The 17,161-nt window shown below is 42.2% G+C and overlaps 1 protein-coding gene across 4 annotated transcripts in view; it reads right to left on the bottom strand.

The window, feature by feature from the left end:
• The window catches only part of SLC16A7 (solute carrier family 16 member 7), a 134,494-nt gene that overhangs the window by 30,575 nt on the left and 86,758 nt on the right, over positions 1–17,161 (bottom strand). Inside the window, exon 1 of one of the 4 annotated variants that reach the window (XM_006126465.4) lies at positions 69–2,373. The exons of the other annotated variants lie outside the window; for them this stretch is intronic. The gene's annotated coding sequence lies outside the window, so the exon portion shown is untranslated. Of the gene's footprint in view, positions 1–68; positions 2,374–17,161 lie in introns of those variants that run through there. 4 annotated transcript variants of the gene reach the window in all.

Here is a 17,161-nt window from a genome sequence, read left to right as displayed (position 1 = left end):
CTGGCCATGGGCTGCTCTCAGCCAGTGCTACCCCTTGGGCCAGCGTTCATCTCCCCCCTCGCAAGTACCTGTGTCTCCGGCAGGTCAGTCAGGGAGTCGAGGGCTGTGTCGTCCCAGCAGGGTCCAGGCGGCCCAATCCAGGCTTCGGTGGGTTGGAACCTTGCAGCGTCCAGCGGGTTCACCAGGCCCCAGGGTTCAGGCAGGCATCGGGGTTCCAGCCGGTCCACCGGTTCTGGCAAGCCCTCAGGGTCCCTGGGTGTCCACAGGCCTCAGGGCTTGAGCAGGACTTTGTGCTCAGGCCAATCCTCTGCATCCCCAGGTACCAGCAGAGCCCCGGTTTCCTCTGAATCAGAGGGTAGCTCTGCTGGCCAGCTTGGCCAGGCCTTAGCGGCCCTGACAGGGAAGTCTTTGCTGGCCTTAGGGGAGGCAGCGGTGGGAGGCCTAGGCCAGGTCTTAGCCTCCCCAGCCAGGAGCTCTGGACAGGCCTCTGTGTCCCTCAGAGGCTGGACCCAGACTGAGCTCCCTGGCACAGTTCTTATAGTCCTAGCCACATTCCTTACCTTCCAGTCAGGTGATGGGGCAGGGCTAGGCTGCACCCAAAATGGCTTCCGGAGGGGTATTTTCTCCCTTATGGTAGTGGGGGGGCATGTCTAACCCACTACAAGGCCCCTGGCAGGCAGCATGCCTCCTGAGATGACATGTCAGAGCAACCTGATGGGAGCCTTCGTCCCCCTTAGAAAAGAGTCTCTGACCACCACTTCTCTATTTCCTTCTCTCAGTGGTGGCAGCAGACTTCCCAGACTTGGGGGTAAAAGGCTTCTCCTCTTCCGCTTTGGGGTTGATTCCTTATTTCCTGTATCAAGAACAGAGTAAGTTCTCCAGTACCAAGGTGGGAGGGTTGGGAGTAGGGGTAGAGCACTGCCTGCTGCCAGAAATGACCAGCTGTCAGTATGCCCCGAGTCGTCTCCTCCTCCACCAGTGATGTGTCAGTGGCCTTTTGTAGTGGGACAGCTACATTAACCTCAGCTGTCTGCACATGAATACAGTCTGGGAATTGCTCATAGATTCAGATGCTCCTCAGCCTAGCCACCTCCTCCTATAGCTCTCTCACCTGCTTCCTGAGAGATTCCCCAGCAGGCATCTTTCACATTCGATGGTTCCCCCAGCCTGGATTTCAGAAAGTGGGAATTGAAAGCTACCGTCCCTGCAAAACCACACCAGGATTTGGGTAGAGTCATCCATGATCAAGTGGTCTGTCTGGCTACATGCAAAGGCAGAGGAGACAGGAGCAGTGCTGGCACCGGTGTTGCGGGTCTTCCTGACCATAGTAGCTTTCCCTCTTTCAAACTCTCTGTCTGCAGCCCCTATCTGCTTCACTCCCCTGGTCATTCTGCCTCTGGCTTTTAAAACCTCCTCACACCTAGGTTAGGCCTATCTCTTGTTAGCCACAGGGGAAGGCTGATCCATGGCAATCAAGGGAACGAAGGATTAAATACTCCCAGACAGACAATCCCAAGTGCCACAGTAACTGAAACTGAAATCACCTGAAATCAGAATCAAAATTCAAATTCAAACAGTCGAGCAAACTCACTCACACCAAAAGCTAGTACAGTTACTTGGCAGCCTGTTCAGTGGTGGGATCTCTTGCTCTCCCTCTTAAACTCCCCTGTATGCAGCCCCCTGTCTGCTTAACATGGTATATCCTCAGAATCTGAAGATCTTATATGTAAATACAGTCCTTGTAGTAGAGATCTACGTCTTGGAACTTGAAGACAGGGGCTGATGAGGCACCACATTACCCAGGGTCTGGCAGATCTGACCAATGAAGAGGTTGCTTGTCAACAAGGAATAAATTGACAACAGACTATTCTCCACTGTGCTATTGATAAAACTGGCTGTCTTGAGAATCGTGGAAGGAATCTCCCCACCATTTTTCCAGTATTCATCCTTATGGGACAGAGCATCAGCCTTCCCATTGCTTGTTCTCAAGTAACAGATAACTATGAAGTCAAATGAGCAAAGAAGATGGACCAGTGGACCTGCTATCTGACCATTCAGAGGTACTCCAGGTTCTTTGATCTGTAAGAGCCTGCATGAGAAACATGGCTCCCAAACAAGGGCACCATTGCGGGAGAGCAGTGGGGGCAGCAGCCGTGGGTACTGGGATGCTGCTTGCTTTTTCCCCCATTCCTCTGGCTATCAGGGAGTGAGGGGAAAGGACATGGCTTGTGTGCATGCCTCTTGCTCCTGGCTGGTGAGGGGAGGAACAGAGAAGTGATTCACAAAATCTGTATAGTTTTCCTTCACTCCCTGATAGTTAGGAGAATAGGAAGAAAAGCAAGCAGCATCCTGGTATGGATGGCTGCTATCCCTTTCCCCTCCCCACCCCCACCCCCGGATTTCCAAAAATTATGCCCTTGTTCCTACAGATGACCCTAGAATCATAGGTCTGGAATGGACCTCAAGAGGTCATATAAGTCAGTCCCCTCCACTCATGGCAGGACTCAGTATTATCTAGACCATGATGATGACATTCCTTGGGTGCTGCCTTGATGGCTAAGAACTCCTTGTCCCGTTTACTATAATCCTTTTCTGTGGGGGCTAATTTGAAGTGTGAAAGGCACAGTGGCGAAATCAACCCTTAGGATCTCTTTGCTGGGACAGTACTTCACCTAATGTGATACTAGATCAGTTGGCTTCCTCCTTAAATGGATTTGTGGGGTCCGCATAGCTCAGGATGGGTTTTACAATGAACTTCTACTGTAGTCAACTGGAGGACATTTGGACCAGGTAAACTAGACTCTTTTTCCTACAAGTGCAGTTAGAGAAGTAATTAGACTTGAAAATTCAATGAACTGCTTATTTAACTTAATGAAGTCTAAAAAATGATATACCCTTAAATAGTGGATGATGGTGTTTGTGACTGGGGGGACTGGAGACAACCAGGCTGGCGGGGCTCAGAAGAGGGTCCTTTTTCTGGATGAAATTCTTTCAAGCAGTTATCCATCTGTATGCTAAGATTAATCCAGAAGTCCAGGCCAGCCTGGGAGTTCATCCATTCTACCTCATCTTTGATGTTGCCACATAGCCAGAGACAAAAATGATAATGCTGCACAGCCTTCTTCCACTTGGCGTCTGCTACAAAGCAGCGGAACTTCAGGGCATACTTAGCAACAGTCCAGCATCCCTGCTGCAACACTTGAAGGGCAGCTCTGTGCTTATTATTCAGGTCACTAGGGCTTACAGCCAGGGTTGAATAATGATCTCAAGCTTGTCCATGCTTGTTTTCTCTAGGAGACGGGACCAGTCAGAAGGCTGATAATTCCATTCTGGATTGGTAAGTGGAGAACGTCTGCAGGTTTTGAAGAAAGAGGAATTATCACTGATTTAGAAACCGTCAACATGTATCATATGACTATTACATGTGTCAGGCAGGGGAATCTGGTTTGCTGGCACTACAAATCAGAGTTTGAGATGATGCAGCTAGTTCTTGTAATATTGCATTCCGCACTTCCAGGCAGCAGCCTAGACCAGTAGGGTCTGTAAGCCACCCATTGTCTTTAGCAGGACAATAGTGGGATGGGGGATGCTCTTTGCAGCGATAGTTGCTCAAACTGACCAAAGCAGGATGCAGGCAGTTGTGAGTATATGCATTAGTGGTAGGAATTGGAACTCATAGCCAGAATCAGAGGCCAAATGTCACAGCCAAGGGTCACAGCCAGATGCATGAACCAGGAGTTGGAGTCCATGGTCAAAACAAGAGTCAGAAGTCAGATGCCAGAAGTAAGGGTCAGAGACTAAATCAGAAGTCATGAATCAGAGCAAAGAGTCAGAGCCAAGTTACCTGGAGTGAGGCAAGGCAGGGCAAAGCCAATGGCACTGGAATTATTTTTAGGGTGAGATGATGACCTTCACCTGCCCCCCTCTAATCCCTGTTCCCTCACCACCACAAACTAGGGTCACCCTTAGGGTTGCCAACTCTCTTGCACTGAACTGTGTGTCCAGTCCAAGAGAGCTGGCAACCTAGATAGAGCTGGAGGTTGCTGTGGAGCTCCAAGCCAGTGGCAGGACCCTGAGGGCAGTGGAGCTTCCAGTGCCGGTAGCCTGGATCATAGTAGGCTGCAGAGCTCACAGGGACAGTGGGTGGCAGGACCCTGGGAGGGTGCTGAAGAGGGTGGGGCTGGCAGGGCCTTAGAGAGGCTGCCTGGGATTCAGGGCTGGTGGAGCCAGAACTGGCAAGGCTGGCCCCTGGGCACAGGGAAGCCAGTTGCAAAACCTTGCCCATAGGCATGGGAAGTAAGAATGTCGAGGGGTGCTGCATCCCCACCTCCCGCACCCTTCATTTCTGTGTCTATGGGCAAGGCTAGGTGCCAGAGAGAGCCCATGCTGGAGCAAAGTAGAACAATGCAAAAGTGGGGCTTGGAACAGGATGAGCACAGGAAGAAGCATGGCTACAGACATGTGCTCTGTAGCCAGAACATTGCTGATGCTGCTGAATTCAAGAGCAAGCTTGCCAGCTTCCTCAGCCAATCAGGCAGGAAGATCTTTCAGGCTAATTAGGTTGTCAGAAAACTGAACAGGCATATCTGCATGGCTTTATTGTTGACAGTGCCCTGCAAACACAGCAAAAGGACTGCTTCTTCCTGTAAGACTTCACTTTACATGGGTTTGTACTCATATACGTAAAATAGCAATGGTTTATGTCAAATTGTAAAGGTAGCTGTGCGCTGCTTTTCTGCAATGTTTCTAAAAATAGTTATACAAATGGGTGAGCTATATTACTAGTGCTTGCTCTAAAGATTATATTTTATGTCAACATTACAGGATTGAAATCTGCATATCTGTTGCACCGGAGAAGTAGAGATGGTCAGTTAAGACTGTTGATTGGTTCAGGATAAGGATGAGATTTGTGGGCTGTGGGTTATACTTAGGTGGAAAAGCTTTGCTGAATGACTTAGTTGCTGTTTCCTCATTTGCCATGGTGAGGGTTTGTGTGGATGCACTCTAGAAACTTTAACTTAAAATTTAATGCAGTTTTATATATGCACACACACATACACAGTGACACAGCAAAAATTCCAAGTCTAGCTTCAGTTTTTTTTAGAGTGGGAATTGTCCCAGTTTTTAATACCCATGTTGATTGTTATTTATATGGCAAGTCATCAATGATATTTATTATCTCTTGTGCGATTGTGGATCTTTTTTGTCACAATAAGGCAAATGAACAAAACTAACAGTAATTAATACATTAAGTAATTCTTTGTTGTAACACAGCAGGAGAAAACATTATCAATTGTATTAAAAAATAGTCCCAATTTTGGAAAAAAGCTAAATACAATTGAGCTGACCCGCCCTCCCCTACCCCCATGTAAAGAGTTGTATGACCTCAGAATCAGGTCTCTTTAGTTCAACTTATTTTAGAGGAGAATTTCCTCTTAAATGCTGATGGGACAATATTTTTTCACGTCACACTTTCAACGAGTTAAGTAAAATCCTGCATACATTTGAGCACTTGATTAAGTTTACTTATTTGAATATTTCTATTGATTTAAATAAGACTATTACATGAGTAAAGCCATACACATAGATAAGTGTTTGCTGGTTCTAATTCTTAGAATGGGAGAGAATAGGTAGTACCTGTAATGAGATGGAGTCAAAATATCTATGAAAGAGATTAATATAAATAGATACAATGTGACATAGAGCATATTATTTTTAAGAGTCCCTCATGCTATTGTAAAGAAGATAGCTAGAAACCGAATCAGCACACTATATGTAAATTGCAAATGCTCTTCTCAGAAAACCATAACCATAGATCCATTTCAATCTGGTTTCAGGCCTGGTTTTGCACTGGTAGATGACCTACACTGGGAGATAGATAGGGAACGTGTGTCCCTGTTGATTCTCTTGGACCTCTTGGTATCCTTCTGAAGCATCTGGAGTTAGGTATCGGAGGCACAGTTTTGTGGTGGCTCTGGTCTTACCTGTTGGAATGCTTTCAGAAGGTGGAGCTAGGGGGCAGTGCTGCTTAACCCCACGGTGACTGTGCTATGGAGTCCCGCAAGGTTCCTGATCTGAACCAGTGACTGATCTGAACCAGTGGCTGGAGGCTGTGATGGACTGGATGAGGTCAGATAACCTGAATCCAGTTAAGACCAAGGTCCTGTGGGTCAGGAAGCCATCTATCCGGGAATGTGATGTGTTACCTGTTCTGGACGGGGTCACACTTCCCTTGAAAGAACAGACACACAGCTTAGGAATCCTCCTGGACCCTTTTCTAACATTTGAGAACCAGATTTCCTCAGTGACCAAGAGCGCTTTCTGGCAGCTTTGGCTGATCCGCCAGCTACAACTCTTCCTAAATAAGAATGAGCTGGCTATGGTGATTTATGCTTTTGTCACATCCCGACTGGACTACTGCAATGTGCTCTTTGTAGGGATGCCTCTGAACAGTCTTCAGAAAATTCAGCTGTTCCAGAATGTGGCTGCTACAGTTTTAACTAACACTAATTATACGGAGAACATTGTGCCATTGCTCCACCAGCCACACTGGCTTCTGGTATGTTTCTGGGCACAATTCAAGGTCTTGGTTATGACCTAGAAAGCCCTAAACAGGTAGGACTAGGGTATTTCAAGGACCATCTCCTCCCAAATGAATCTGCCTGGGTATTGAGGTCCGTTTGGGAGGCTCTGCTCCGTGTTCTTCCACTTATGGAGATAAAGCTGACATCTACAAGGAACAGGGCCTTCTCAGCCTTTGCCCCCAGGCTATGGAATTCTCCCTTCCAGGACATTCACCTGGTGCCAATGCTGGTCATTGTTTTGGCATCAGGCTAAAGCCATCCTTTTTACCTGTGCTTTTATTGGTGTTTGAGTTGTGTATGTGTGTGTATTTGTGTGTGTATGCTGCTCCTCTCAAAGCATTTTAGCAGGTTTTATGCCCATCCCCCTTGGGGTCTTGTATTTTCCTTTTATATATATATATAGTTTTAAAAATATGGTAAGCCACTTCAAATATTTTAAATAGAGAGGTGGGATAAAAATGTTTAGACATATACCAGCAGCTTGTAATTTAAGAGGTAACTATATCAGCATGAACATTAGCAAATTCACTGGTAAATGTAAGGTCCTTTGCAGAATTAATAAATGTTTCCATGAGAAGAAAAGACAGACTGAACTTTTCCAGCTTAGCATTTAACTATGATTAATTCAATTCCCTTGGGGCTCATGTGCTTTCATGAATCTAAACTTAACATAGTTTTTTCCATCTCTAAAATGTTTAGAAATTTTATCTTAACATTACTACTTGTCATCTGAACAATGAACCACTGTCACAAAAGACTGCTTCATCCTCAAATGAAAAACCAAACTGGAACCACTAATGACTAAACTAAATTAAAGATACAGAACTGTTATTTTAATGATAAAACTCATGAAATATATACTTTTTTAGTTCTTCACTGGTGATTTCAGGAAGCATGATTCTAAATATAGCAATACCCCCAGTAAAACACTTAACAGCATTCCTGCTCAGGTCCACTTCTTTGAAATATTACCTATAAATCTCAGGTGTTTCTTTTTCTTTCTGTGAGGATGGTTACAAGCAAAAGACTTAGGACAGTCTGGCAATATCTTTTCTTGTGCAGTTTTGCTGATATAAGTATTGTATTTTTGAAAAGATTAACATGGAGCCTATCTACTTTGTCTACTTTCATGGAACTGAAACAAAATATTACTAACCTCAAAATAAAGATTGGGCATATTAAGTATTCCAGTGTCATTGACAAATTTCCCACTGTTCATAGCAATATTGTACTTATCTATAGCTAACCAGTATAGTATTTATAGTAGTTCTTTTCCTCTCCGAATAATCTTACTAAAAAACAGATTTTCACAGACTAAGACTATGCATTCGCACTTTGCTTAAATGAAAATGACTAAGAATATAACGTTCTCAGTTTTAAACCATTTTCTGAAACACATTCACTGTAATGCCAAAGACTTTAGTGTTAAGTCTTGATATTTGTTATGGTGATATTCAGACCATTGTCCTCATTTGACAGTGGACCTCCCAATGATATTAATAAAAACATAAGAATTTAAGAATAGCCATACTGAGCATTAGACCAGGGGCTGGCAACCTTTTCAAACCAAAGAGCCAAACTACATAAAAATTCAGAACAAGTGGTCAATAAACAGTCATATAAGATTGCCCATTTCTATGACTGAAAATATGTAACTGAATGGTATTGAAAATTGACATAATGATTAATAATAGTATAAATGAAACATTGTACTCAGAAATGGCGAGGAGTCCTGTGGCACCTTATAGACTAAGCAAAGTGTTGGAGCATAAGCTTTCGTGGGCAAAGACCCACTTCATCAGATGCATCTGACGAAGTGGGTCTTTGCCCACGAAAGCTTATGCTCCAACACTTCGGTTAGTCTATAAGGTGCCACAGGACTCCTCGCCACTTTTGCAGATTCAGACTAACACGGCTACCCCTCTGATACATTGTAGTTGCACACTTTATTTAATCGGACTTCAGCTACTACATCTTTTCACACGTTTCTTTGAAGTTTACATCATAATTGGTCAAATCCAGCATCGTGCACACATTCAGGCTCTCTTCTGTCAATCTTATGGCAGGGGGTTAAGGATGTAGGGCTGCAGTAGTCTGGAGATGTGGGAGTGCAGGAGTTTTGAGACATGATGGGCTCAGGGATCAGGGCACAGTGTTCAGGTGTATGATGGGCTCAGAGCCAGTATGGGGTATGTGTATGAAGAAGTGTTATGATGCTCATGACCAGATGGGGTCTGGCCCCCAATTAGTGACTTGTTGGCCAGGCTTCATTTTTAAAGAAAGTAAAATATTATGTCTCACACAAAAGGTTTTAACATTGTCTATATTTATGTCAGGAGAGGGGAAAATATTTTGGGTTGGAGACCGCTTAAGAACATAGGATTGGCTATACTGGGTCAGACCAAAGGTCGATCTAGCCCAGTATCTACTGACAGTGGCCAATGCCAGATGCTCCAGAGGAAGTGAATAGAATAGGGAATCTTCAAGCAATCCCTCTCCTGTCACCCATTCCAAGCCTCTGACAGAGGCTAGGGACACCTTTCCTAACCATCCTGGCTAATATCCAGTGAATGTATCTAGCTCTTTCTTGAACCCTGTTAAAGTCCTAGTCTTCACAATCTCCTCTGGTAAGGAGTTCCATAGGCTGACCCCCCCTTAGACTCCTATTTTCTAAGTTGAAAGGTCCCAGTCTTTTTAATCACTCTGCAGATGGGACCCATTCCAAACCCCTAATAATTTTTGTTGTCATTTTCTGAAACTTTTCCAATGCCAAGATATCCTTTTTGAGATGAAGCAACCACATCGGTACACAGTATTCAAGATGTGCACGTACCTTGGTTTTAAATAGAGGCAATAAGATGTTCTCTGTCTTATTCTCTATCCCTTTTTAAATGATTCCTAACATTCTGTTTACTTTTTTGACTGCTGCTGAACATTGAGTGGATGTTTTCAGAGAACTATCTTCAAAGACTCCAAGCTCTCTCTCTTGAGTAGTTGTAACTAAATTAGTCCCCATCATGTTGTAAGTATAGTTGGGATAATTTTTCCAATACGCATTACTTTATATTTATCAACATTAAATTTCATTTGCCATTTTGTTGCTCAGTCATTTAGTTTTGTGAGATATTTTTTGAAGCTCTTCACAGCCTCCTTTGGTCTTAACCATCTTGATTAGATTAATATCATCTACAAATTTTTCCACATCACTGCTTACCCCTTTCTCCAGACCATTTATAAATAGGTTGAACAGGACTGGTCCCGACACGAACCTTGGAGGACACCACCAATTACCTCTCTCCATTCTGAAAACTGACCATTTATTCCTATCCTTTGTTTCCTGTCTTTTAACCAGTTATCAATCCATGAGAGGACCCTCTTATCCCATTACAACTTACTTTACTTAAGAGACTTTGGTGAGGGACCTTGTCAAAGGCTTTCTGGAAATCCAAGTACACTATATCTAATGGATAACCCTTGTCCACGTGTTTGTTGACCAGCTCAAAGAACTCTAGTAGACTAGGTCTTTATTTCAAAATAACCCCCCAAAAATTGAATTTATAAGTGGAGTGTCCACACTACCATGCCCGTTATTTCAAAATAATGGGCCATGGAATTTGAATCTGTACTCCTACTTTTCATCAAGAGTAACACTAATTAAGAAATAGTTATTTCAAAATAATGGTAGTGTGGATACTCCGGTGGTGCTATTTTGAAATAACTACTCCCAGAGTAATTTGAACTAATTTCTCCCCAGTGCTTCCTGGGGCTAAATCCAAAGTAGCGTGTCCACAATAACAAAGCCTACTTTGAACTAATTTTGAGGCTTCCCTGTAGTGTGCACACTAGGTTAAATTTGTAAATCGGGAGTTATTAAGTCAAATTTACTCATTTTGAAATAGTTTCCTAGTGTAGACTTGGCCTTAATGTCCAACCTAAATCACCCTGGCTGCAACCCATGCACACTGCTTCTAGTCCTATCCCCAGAGGTTAATAAGAACCATTCTTTTCCCTCTTCCTTGTATCAATTCTTAGGTAGTTGAAAGCTGTTATCATGTCCCCTCTTAATCTTCTCTTCTCAGATAAAGCAAACTCAGTTTTTTTCAATCATCCTTAATAGGTGTTTTCTAGGCCTTAAACAATTTTTGTTGCTCTTCTCTGGACTTTCTCCAATTTGTCCACATCTTTCTTGAAATGTGGCACCCAGTATTGGATACCATAATCCAGCGTGGAATAGAGTGGAAGAATTACTTCTTGCATCTTGCATACGAAACTCCTGTTAATACTTCCCAGAATGATGTTTTCTAATTTTGCAATAATGTTATATGGTTGACTCATATTTAACTTGTGATCCATGATGATCCGCAGATCCCTTTCTGTAGTATTCTTTCCTAGACAATCATTTCCCATTTAGTACACGTGTAACTGATTGTTCCTTCCTCAGTGCAGTATTTTGTGCTTGTCCTTATTTAATTTCATCCTATTTACTTCAAATAATTTATTCAGGTTGTCCAGATCATTTTAATAACAAATAAGTATCTATATATTATTATTATTATAAAATAAACATCTATTAATATTATTTACTGAACATGATGCTTCACTGTTCTTATCCCTTTATCATAATACAAACAGAGGTGTCTAATTGAAAAGGTAATTTCTACTACTTGAGTAAACTATTAAATAACACAGCTGTCAGACTAACACTAACTAAGAACTAATCAACATCAAACAGACTCTATACTGGCAGCTAAACTGTGAAGTGAGTTAGGGAACAACGGTAATGAAAAACTGAACCTGTGAAACCACTGTCTGTACAATGAAGATGACAGGCTTCAAATTGCATAAAAACAAGATGCATTTTAAAATAAGTGTTGGCTATAAGATTAATTGGCTAACACTGCTATGTTTAGTATTTAGAGATGGGTGCTGAAGTACTGTAATTGTTAGCAGTGAATCACAGATTTGTTTCATTATTACAGCAGAAGTGCATAAAACTGTACATATGGTGATACAATGCCTAAACCCAAATAGCACACTTGGCAATTACAGTGTGAACTTTTTAGAAGCTGTAGATGCTGCAAATTACTCAAACTATCAAATTATCTTCTGGGGTGTCTTTCAAACCCACTAATATGAATGTAATTGGCTCATGGTAGATTAAAAGATGTTTCAAACTAGATTATCTTAGTTTTAACTTGTATGAAGATAAATTATGGAATTATTAGAATGTATAATTGATGCTTACATTTGTATGCTTCAGTCTGGGAATTTAAAACTAATAATTTGGAAAAATTAGACCTAAACTGTCAATAAGATCAAAATTAAGTGACAGTGACTTTATGTCACATGATAGAAATTCAGGCTACTATATCATTGTAGTTATGTCAGCATGATAGCTTGTGTTGATCCTTGTGAATACTTAATAAATGGGCAAGCTGACAAGATGAGAAAACCCACAAATAAATTCTGCTATCAACAAATCCTGAGAATCCTTGTTTTTTTCAAGCAACTTAAAAATGAGATCTACAGAGATTGATGGGGCCCTTTAATGACAGGCTGACATCTACATATTACACTATTTGTTTTTTCCTTATGGACCAAAAAGACTTGAAGCAATATAATTTAAATACTTAGAAACAAGGAGATTTAAGATTGAATGGAACCAGAAGCTCTGTATAGATCCATCTTCCAGTGTTGGCAGTAGTAATAACAAAAGGAAGTTTTTCATCACTCAGCACACAGTCAACCTCTGGAACTCCTTGCCAGAGGATGTGGTGAAAGTTAGGATTTTAACAGGGTTAAAAAAAGAGCTAGATAGATTGATTCATGGAGGTTAGGTCCATCAATGGCTGTTAGCCAGAATGGGCAGGAATGGTGTCCCTAGCCTGTTTCTCTGGAGGTGGGTGACAGGGGATGAATCACATGAGGATTACTTCTTGTGTTCCCTCACTCTGGGGAATCTGGTCTTGGCCACTATCAGCAGACAGGATACTGAATGGGTTGGACTGTTGGTCTGACCCAGTATGGCCATTCTTAGGTGAGGATTAACACTTAGCACGTATGAGTGCACTGAATTTTAAAATGCTTGAAAGGTATTTATTATACCATGAAGACCTTCCCTCTTTCTTTATCTCAAAGGTCTCACTATCTATCAAATCCACTTTAAAACATATTTATTTCATACAGTTCTGCTCCACTAGCCTCTACTCCACCCCAGAGCTGGGCAAAATTTGTGGAAAGAACTTTGTGAAGAATTTCAGAATTTGGAAGAATTTTTCATTTTGCAGGATTCAGGGTAGAATACTTCCTAATTTTTTCATGAAAATTTCATCACTATTTGACACTGCAGTTTTATCAAAATTAAAAAAGCATTTAACACAAGTAAGACTTTCTTATGACACTTAGGGCACATCTATGCTTACTGAAATATTGAGGCCCCAAAGGTCAAATTTCTGGTGTTCAATTTAGTGGGCCAAATATAGACTCCTAAAGCGAATACTGAAGGAAGTTCCTGCTGGCATCCAGCAATTCTCCTTTTGAGAGGAATATGGGAAGCAGATGGGAGCAATGTTATGTGGATGCCTCCAAGTCTTGGCTTAAGATAAGCCATCTCCTGCTATGCATTTTGCATAGCTAGAGTTGCATTCCTTAAGCTGACCATCCTGGTCTAGCGTAGACCAGGCCTTACAGTTTAGGGATAAAAACAGAAATGTATTTTTTCTCCTTTTTTTGTCTTCCTGCTCTTCTTCTCCCCTCTTCTCTTGTCTGTCTATTTAAATGCTGCAGTAATAAGATGTGATCAAACACTCTGTGGAGGCCTGATGATAACCCAGGAAAAGGCAAAGTTAGTGGGGACAGACAGAGGGTATGTCTACACTATCACCCTAGTTCGAATAAGGGTGGTAATGTAGGCAACTGGAGTTGCAAATGAAGCCCGGGATTTGAATTTCCCGGGCTTCATTTGCATCTTGCCGGGCGCCGCCATTTTTAAATGTCCGCTAATTCGGACTCCGTGCCGCGCAGCTACTCACGAGGAGTAACGGTAGTTCGGAATAGGAAGCCTAGTCCGAACTACCTAGTCCATGCCGCGTGTAGCCGCGTGGCACGGGTCCGCACTAGCGGACATTTAAAAATGGCGGAGCCCGGCAAGATGCAAATGAAGCCCGGGAAATTCAAATCCTGGGCTTCATTTGCAACTCCGGTTGCCTACATTACCACCCTACTTATTCTGCTTCACAAGAAGGAGTTATTATTTTGAAATAAAAAGCCCAAAATTTCAAAATAACAGGCTTGGTAGTGGGACAATGCCCTAGTTATGCTCCTAATGGCTTAAAATGAAAAGAACCCTTCATTTATTATTTTGATTATTCATGACATTAACATCAGTCTATGATTTCTGAGAGAGTGATACATGATTTTTGAATTCTTAGGATTCGTAGTACTTTGAATGTCATTGCTCCTATCTGACTGTCTGAGTGGCCACACAACTCTGCTTATAATTCCCAAACGGAGCTGATTAAGTAATTTTTTTTTTGGTTCAATGGCTGGAAAAAAATCAATAAACTAAAACTGAATTATTTTGTTTCTTATAATTGAAACAAACATAACAACAAATTCATCTGAGTAAAGAAAACATTTCAAAATATTGATTTAAAATTAGACTTTGAAACAATAAAATTCATTAACAGTTAAAAATCTGAAGAGCAGCTAAAGGCTTGAATAAGGCCTGGTCTACACTAGAGTAGGCAGATCAGCTTAAAGTAAGCAACTCCAGCTATGCAAAATGCATAGCTGGATTTGGCTTACATTAAACTGACACATGGTGGTGTCTACATAGCAGGAAGCTGAATAGAGCACACATTTCCATTGGCTTTCCTCACTCCTCTTAGAAGGAGGAGTACTAGACACTGGTGGGATCTGCCCTCAGTGTTCAGTTTAAGAGGTCTATACTAGATCTGCTAAATCGAATGCTAGAAGATCAACCTCTGGATTGTCAGTCTTCTTGCAAGTGTAGATAAGCTCTGTTAAAGCTTAAAAGCTTGTCTCTCTGACCAACAGAAACTGGTCCAGTAAAAGATATTACCTCACCCACACCGTCTCTCTAACAATTAAAAACAACATTTTATTTTGGAAATATCATGTTGAAAATTTTCATTTTCAAAATGTCAAACTAAAATTGAAATTTCCAATTTTTAAAAAATTTCAGCTGAAACTGTCAAATATTACTCCCAATGTCTTGTTTCAGCATGCATGAGGGCTAATGTTAAATCAGGACTGGATTTTTAGTTGGCAAAGTATTTTAGGTTGTTAAAAAGTCATAACCAGGGGTGCCAGAACAATTTGTATCATGGAGGTGCTGAGAGCCATTGATCCAAACCATAAACCCTGTATATGATGGAAACCATTTTAAGCCGGAGGAGGGATGGGGGAAGGAAGGGATGCTGCTGCACCCCCAGCACCACTAGTTCTATCACCTATGGACCTAATCCTGTTTATGAAGAGGATGTTCCTAGGAGGCCATTATACTGTGTTTTCAAGAAAATTAAAATGTTGCCTTTAATTTTTTCAACTCAGCATATATTTTGTCAAAATTTGACATGCTTCCTAGATTTCAGCAAAAATGTCAGTGGAGTATTTCATAGTATATGCGATGGGGGGGATCTACCCTTCAATGGCCCTTTAAGGCTAAAACCCAGCCCTGGGAGAAGGCTGAGAGCAAAGTCCACAGCTGAGGCTGATAATGCCTATTAGGGTCCATCTGGGGGCTGTATAAATAAGGGCTCCAGGAGGGAGGCCACACACTGTTGCTCTAGCTAGGAAGTAGGAGAGACCTGGCTGCTAGGAAAGCTGGAGGTTTCCTGAGATAGAGCATTGCTGGGGGGCTGTGGCCTGACCTCACTCCCAGGCTATAGAGCCTGAGACAAGGCTGGAGAATACTAGATCTACAAACAGTACTGGGGAAAGGCAGGCAGAGATGGGGAGCTCTGACCTGACCTTACTTCCAGGCTGCAGGGTCTGAGGCAAGGCTTAAGTGTACTAAGGCTGCAGAGAGGATAGGCAAAGGCAGCAGGTCCATGGCCCCTTGCCAGTGATGAGTGGCCATTTCAGACTGCAGTTTGCCCCCGTGGCAGAGGATAGATGAAGACTGACAGTGGGTCACTGAGGCAAGGTGAGCATAGGGGTATTCGGGGTTCTCTGGGAGGGGAGGACCCCAGAGTACAGAGACATTCCCCTCAGAAGGGGGACTGAGAGATAACGATAGTGGTTACTGCCAAAGGGTTCACTGTGGTCTGGGAGCGACATAGGCCTGGAACTGGAACGCAAAGTGAGGACCTGGGGAGACACCAGCCAGAGGGAAGTGCCCTGGTGACAAGTAGGGTTGCCAGGTGTCCAGTATTGAACCAGACAGTCTGTTATTTTCATCTCCTGTCTGGTAAAAAAATTCAGAAAATACTGGATACCTAAAATATCCGGTACTTTCTGAATTTTTTTCCCAGCCAGGAGGCAAAAATCCCAGGCTGTCTGGCTCAATACAGAGGCAGCCTGGCAACCCTAGTGTAGGGAAATGTGAATTTTGCTGAAAAGAATTAGTAACCAAATGCCATCATACAGGAGTTTGTGGCAGAATGTATTTGGCCTTTGAAAAGGGCATATTTACTTAACAGACATCAAGAAATAAAACAACACACCACTAGCAGACATTTTATTTGTTCTCCATGAATAAATGGAAAGTAACTTACTTCAAATGATTGTAATGCATCACAAATTAAAAATAAATTAATAGCCATTAAACTACTGGCTTTATGATCTATATTAAAAATGCTGCCTAGACATCAATCATTGCTGGAACCACCTTTTATCTGAGGATTTATGTTGATATTCTTCAGCCAGAACATATTAAAATGATCCAGTGAAATATATCAGCTTCTCCAAGAATTTAATTTATGTGCTTGTGATGAGAAAATTGTTTGGGTTTAATAGTAAACAAATTATTTTCTTTCTTTAGGAAAAAATGATTTTCTAGTAAAGTGAATGTGTCTCAATGAGGAATGACTAGAGAGTAACCTGGCTGAGCTATTTGATGCATGCACTTGAACAACTTGCCACTTAAATTTTTATAGCATGTATCAACAGGCAGTGATCAAAGCAAATTTCTAATTTGCCATTTTTCCTTAATCCTAAATAAATTCTGCATTCTCAATTGTCACAGAGCCTGAATCTCTACTGCCTTACACTTGAGACATTATTTACATCTGTGAGAATGACAGGCCTGCCAAGATCTAGCAATTCTAATGGGTCCAGAGCTCACAGAGATGGTGACTGTAACCCTGAGCCCTTTACATCACTGGTGGAATGCTGCACACTCTGGGAAGGAGGGGGCATGTTCAAGGTTGTGTTGAGCACAGATCCAGGCCCCCCACCACCTTGCCCAGGAGCCAGGCATGACTGTCAATTCCCCTGGATCTGGAAATATATGAGAAACCTTCTCAAAGATTGTAATTTCTGAAAACAGTTTTCATGTTAGAAGCATAATTTTAACTTTTGCTTGCTTATAACCCCTTCCAATTTGGCATCAT

This window comes from Pelodiscus sinensis, chromosome 1 (genome assembly GCF_049634645.1).
Source record: "Pelodiscus sinensis isolate JC-2024 chromosome 1, ASM4963464v1, whole genome shotgun sequence".
Taxonomy (NCBI): Eukaryota; Metazoa; Chordata; order Testudines; family Trionychidae; genus Pelodiscus; species Pelodiscus sinensis.
Note: the sequence above shows the minus strand (reverse complement) of the source record. Positions and strands in the feature narration are given on the sequence as shown.